This window comes from Ranitomeya imitator, chromosome 2 (assembly GCF_032444005.1).
Source record: "Ranitomeya imitator isolate aRanImi1 chromosome 2, aRanImi1.pri, whole genome shotgun sequence".
NCBI classification, from domain to species: domain Eukaryota; kingdom Metazoa; phylum Chordata; class Amphibia; order Anura; family Dendrobatidae; genus Ranitomeya; species Ranitomeya imitator.
In genome coordinates, this window is record NC_091283.1 from 77993744 (window position 1) to 77999643 (window position 5900).

At 48.0% G+C, this 5900-nt stretch overlaps 1 protein-coding gene across 1 annotated transcript in view; it reads left to right on the forward strand.

Moving 5' to 3' along the window:
- LOC138661963 (transmembrane 9 superfamily member 2-like) overlaps positions 1-368 on the forward strand; it is a 79001-nt gene extending 78633 nt beyond the window's left edge. The window contains exon 17 of the mRNA XM_069747008.1: positions 1-368. This exon is cut by the window's left edge and continues 393 nt beyond it. The gene's annotated coding sequence lies outside the window, so the exon portion shown is untranslated.
- The last annotated feature ends 5532 nt before the right edge of the window (positions 369-5900 follow it).

The following is a 5900-nucleotide window of genomic DNA, read 5'->3' on the forward strand; positions in this document are numbered from 1 at the left end:
CAATGCTTATATAATTTTTGCTATTGTGCCTTCCAGATATTATACATAAGAGATTTATTTGTACAGAGGTTCACTGTTTTACATACATACTATGTTCTATGTTTTTTTTTTATTTAATAAGATCTGTTTGTTTTTTCTGTTTTTTTTTAACCTATTCCAGCAAGTCTGCTTTAACTGCTCCATGTTTCATTGATTTTGTTTTTTTTTGCTTTTTATTTGTTCGATCAGAAAGCGTCTTGTCTGTATATACTAGAAGTGATGCCTTCATGAAGCCTTGGTGAAGTTCCAGGTACTAGGCTCCTGCGTTGTATTTTTCAGCCTTTTTGCCTATGTCTTGTCTTGTGCAATAAAGTTACGAAAACCACAAACTTTTCTAAACTATCTTATGAAGGTAAAACTTGACTTTTGTCTTGATTCATATGCCAAGTAGAAATGAGCAGCTCATTTCTACTTGGCATATCTACTCTGTGGATTAGGGAAATGCTGTAGATATAGTATACCTTGACTTCAGCAAATCATTTGATAAAGTATATCATACTATCCTCATTGAAAAAATGGCCACGTATGGGATTGACAAGGCTGTAGGTAGGTGGATTCATAACTGGCTCAGTGATCGTACTCAGAGTGGTAGTCAATGGTTACACGTCCAATTGGATGAGTGTTCCAAGTGGGGTACTACAAGGCTAATCATCTAGATAAGCATATTGAAGGTAAAGTAATCAAATTTGCAGACTATGCAAAGCTAGGAGGGATAGCTAACACAAGAGAAGATGGAGAAAGGATTCAGAAGGATCTAGATGAGCTTGAACAATGGGCAGAAAATGGTATTCAACAAGGAGAAATGCAAGATTCTACATGTTGGCAGAAAAACTAAAATTATATCTACAGAATGTGAGGAATAGAACTAAGCAACAGCATGTGTGAAAAAGACTTGGGTATACTAATAGATCACAGCCTGCACAATGAGGCAAGTGTGATGCCGCAGCAAAAAAGGCAAAACATTCTGGGATATATTTAGAGAAGCACTGAGTCTAGATCATGTGAAGTATTGATCAGGCCTCATCTGGAATACTGTGTCTGGTTCTGGGCACCACATTTTAAAAAAGACAATGAAAAACTGGAGCAACTTCTGAGAAGAGCTTCCAGGATGGTGAGCCGACTGCAAAGTATGTCATACGAGGAACGGTTAAAGGATCAGGGAATGTTTAGCTTTCAAAAAAGAAGGCGAAGGGGAAACTTAATTGCGGTCTACAAATAACAGAAGGGATGTCACAGTGTAGAGCAGGGGTGGGCAATTAATTTTGCCATAGGGCCGCATGAGAAATTCGGATGGTTTTAGAGGGCCGGACTAGTATAATTAACTCATTTTTACCCAATAGTATACATATGTCATATGCTATCTTTTCATAAGCAAACAGTATGTTAACACCCCCCCCCCCCCAGTATGTGATATCCCCCACTTTAGGTAGTATTCTCCATGTAGCCCCCAATTATGGTGTCACCCTGTGTATTCTGCACCCCCGTGTCACCCTGTGCATCCTGCACCCCCGTGTCTCCCTGTGCATCCTGCACCCCCGTGTCTCCCTGTGCATCCTGCACCCCCGTGTCTCCCTGTGCATCCTGCACCCCCGTGTCACCCTGTGCATCCTGCACCCCCGTGTCACTCTGTGCATCCTGCACCCCCGTGTCACCCTGTGCATCCTGCACCCCCGTGTCTCCCTGTGCATCCTGCACCCCCGTGTCTCCCTGTGCATCCTGCACCCCCGTGTATCCTGCATTCCCGTGTCGCCCTGGGTATCCAGTGGCTGCACTATATGGTAGCGTCCCCTATATAACATAGGCTCTAAGCTGGTCCGCCATAACTTGTTTCGGGTGATTTAATGGGAGGATCAGGGTTCATAATTATTGGGGGCTACATGGAGAATATTACCTAAAGTGGTTGCTATCACATACTGGGGGTGGGCAGGGGAGGGGGGATTACCATCAGTGGGGATCACCTACAAGGGATGGCTACATTAAGGGATACTAAATATTGGGGCCCAATATCCCTTGTAGGTGATCCCCACTGATGGCAATCCCCCCTGCCCTGCCCCCCCAGTATGTGATAGCCGCGGCAGCTCCATGTAGTAGCCCCCCTCCCTCACACTCCCCAGCAACACAGGGACCCCCTCTCCCCCCTGACCGTGCGGATACTCACCCTCACCTGAAGGAGACCGCCAGCCAGCAACTTTCACCGCAGCACATCCCGCGTGGCGCTGGAGTCACGTACGCACGTGACGTACAGGGCCGGCCAGGGAGCACCGCTCCACCCCACCCACCAGCGTCGCCCTGAACACCGACGCAAGATCACATGGGGCCCCATATGATCAACGCACCAGACAGCGGGCGGAGTCAGTGGGTATGGCAGGGTGCAGTCAAATGACCAACACACTCCGGCGGCCATCTTAATCATGGGCTGCTCAGAAAGCGTCTGGCGGCTGGCCGAGCGGTGCCGGGCCGTTTAAAATCAGGCGGGCCGGATGCGGGCCGCATCTTGCCCAGGTCTGGTGTAGAGGGATCATCCTCATTTGCAAATGAAAACACGAGAAGCAATGGAATGAAACTGAAAGGGAGAAGATACAGATTAGAGATATTTAAAGGGAACCGGTCACCCCGAAAATCATGGGTGAGGTAAGCCCACGGGCATCAGGGGCTTATCTTCAGCATTCTGTAATGCTGTAGATAAGCCCCCGATGTTACCTGAAAGAGGAGAAAAAGACGTTAGATTATACTCACCCTGGGGCGGTCCCGCTGCTGGTCAGGTCAAACTGGCTTCTCCGGTCCGCTGCGGCGCCTCCCATCTTCATTACAAGACGTCCTCTTCTGATCTTCGGCTCCGGCGCAGGCGTACTTTGCTCTGCCCTGTTGAGGGCAGAGGATAGTACTGCAGTGCGCAGGCGCCGGAAAGGTCAGAGGCCCGGCGCCTGCGCACTGCAGTACTTTGCCCTCAACAGGGCAGAGCAAAGTACGCCTGCGCCGGAGCCGAAGATCAGAAGAGGACGTCTTGTAATGAAGATGGGAGGCGCCGCAGTGGACCGGAGACGCCCGTTTGACCTGACCACCAGCGGAACCGCCCCTGGGTGAGTATAATCTAACGTCTTTTTCTCCTCTTTCAGGTAACATCGGGGGCTTATCTACAGCATTACAGAATGCTGAAGATAAGCCCCTGATGCCGGTGGGCTTACCTCACCTGCGATTTTCGGGGTGACAGGTTCCCTTTAAAAACTTTTTTGACAATGAGGGTGATCAATGAGTGGAACAGGCTGCCACGAGAGGTGGTGAGTTCTCCTTCAATGGAAGTCTTTAAACAGAGGCTGGATAGTCATCTGTCTGAGATGGTTAACTGAATCCTGCATTGAACAGGAGGTTGGACCCGGATGACCCTAAAGGTCCCTTCCAACTCTACCATTCTATGATTCATGTTGCCCTGGTCTTCCATGGCAGCTGGTCTCCATGTCTATGCCCAGTAACCTGGGTCTCTCTATCTCTTACAGTCCTGTGTGACATCGTGGGGCTTAGTTAATGCCATAGGCACCCCTGAAGCAGAGGTGAAGACTGACTTCCATGGTGGACGGGATGGCAGGGCAGTGCAAGTCGAATTGCTATTCTCTAATGCCAAGCTTTGTTGCATCTTATTCAACCCACCACATTGAGAGCCCAAAGAGCGTCTTTATGCACAGACCTGCTTAAATAAAACAAACTGCTGATCAGCTTATTGTTACAAGCATGAGAATTAGCATTTTAAAGAGGTATTACTCAAATCTATAGGGGATGATTGCTGGAAGTCCTGCTGCTAGTATCCCCACAAAACTCTAGATCCTGAAAACTGGGCTCTATAGAGACTTTTCTTTGATGGAGTGGAGGTACACATGCTTTATGCTGCTGCATTTGTCTGTGGGACAATGTCAAAATGTGTGGCAAAAATGTAGGTGCAAATTAAGCCAACCAATAGATTGTGTGAGGTTAAATGGGTTCTAAAAAAAAGCCCCACATGTATCCAATGTGACAAATGTCAAGATTTGACATTTTGGCTAAAGCTTGAAAACATAGGAAAAAAAAACCCCAAACCCTCCTTCAGCCATATAGCTCTCTTCCTGAACATAACAACTGGGGCTAAAAAAGTGCACTTTGGATCACTTTATGGAAAAGTCTTGTTCACTCACTTCAGAATGTGATTCGACACTGAAACATTACACAAGTGTTCTTCACAGGTGACATAATACTAAACGCACGTTACATTGCAGATATATGGCTAAAATAGAGCAAAATAAAAAAAATCGCAGAGAAAAGATACCGCCTTACCAACACCATTTCAGATTGGTAATGCACTATTAGGATGCAGCATACCCCCATGATCTAGGGGGCAGCACAGGTGCAAAATACTGATGCAAACAGCCACTCACAAACCTACCAATTCCTGGAGGGGGAGGCTGTGTAGTATGGAACATGCACCCAGATGGAGCTTTTATAGATGCGAGTCACACAGATACATGTAATGCACTATGTCTGGCTTACAGCCTATTGATATAAAGGCACAGATGATTGGCCTCGGGGAGACCAAAACATCCAACACCGCGGAGACACCATCACGTGTTTCTCAACGCAGTGATTCCAGAACACTGCCCCCATCCCTTATGGGAAATATGCAGATGCATGTAAAGAAGCTGCGGAGACACCATCACGTGTTTCTCGACGCAAGCAGTGAATAGCCAGGCCTTTCCCCGGGAAGGAACAACCGCGGGAAGGGCAGCATCCTATGAAGGAAAGCCACCTATGCCAAGCATGGTATCCATCCACAGACAGCTGTTTCGGGGTTTTTGCCCCTCATCAGTGTGGAGTAGGAATCTGGCTATTAGGAGCAGTGCCTAGTAAAAAGGCTATAAAGGCACAGATGATTGGCCTCGGGGAGACCAAAACATCCAACACCGCGGAGACACCATCACGTGTTTCTCAACGCAGTGATTCCAGAACACTGCCCCCATCCCTTATGGGAAATATGCAGATGCATGTAAAGAAGCTGCGGAGACACCATCACGTGTTTCTCGACGCAAGCAGTGAATAGCCAGGCCTTTCCCCGGGAAGGAACAACCGCGGGAAGGGCAGCATCCTATGAAGGAAAGCCACCTATGCCAAGCATGGTATCCATCCACAGACAGCTGTTTCGGGGTTTTTGCCCCTCATCAGTGTGGAGTAGGAATCTGGCTATTAGGAGCAGTGCCTAGTAAAAAGGCTATAAAGGCACAGATGATTGGCCTCGGGGAGACCAAAACATCCAACACCGCGGAGACACCATCACGTGTTTCTCAACGCAGTGATTCCAGAACACTGCTCCCATCCCTTATGGGAAATATGCAGATGCATGTAAAGAAGCTGCGGAGACACCATCACGTGTTTCTCGACGCAAGCAGTGAATAGCCAGGCCTTTCCCCGGGAAGGAACAACCACGGGAAGGGCAGCATCCTATGAAGGAAAGCCACCTATGCCAAGCATGGTATCCATCCACAGACAGCTGTTTCGGGGTTTTTGCCCCTCATCAGTGTGGAGTAGGAATCTGGCTATTAGGAGCAGTGCCTAGTAAAAAGGCTATAAAGGCACAGATGATTGGCCTCGGGGAGACCAAAACATCCAACACCGCGGAGACACCATCACGTGTTTCTCAACGCAGTGATTCCAGAACACTGCCCCCATCCCTTATGGGAAATATGCAGATGCATGTAAAGAAGCTGCGGAGACACCATCACGTGTTTCTCGCCTATTGATGACACCCATACTATTCGATCAGGTGGGCTTTCCAGCACTATGTGGTGCACCCCACAAGATTGACGCCTCAATTAAAACAACTAACTTATTAAAGGACCTGG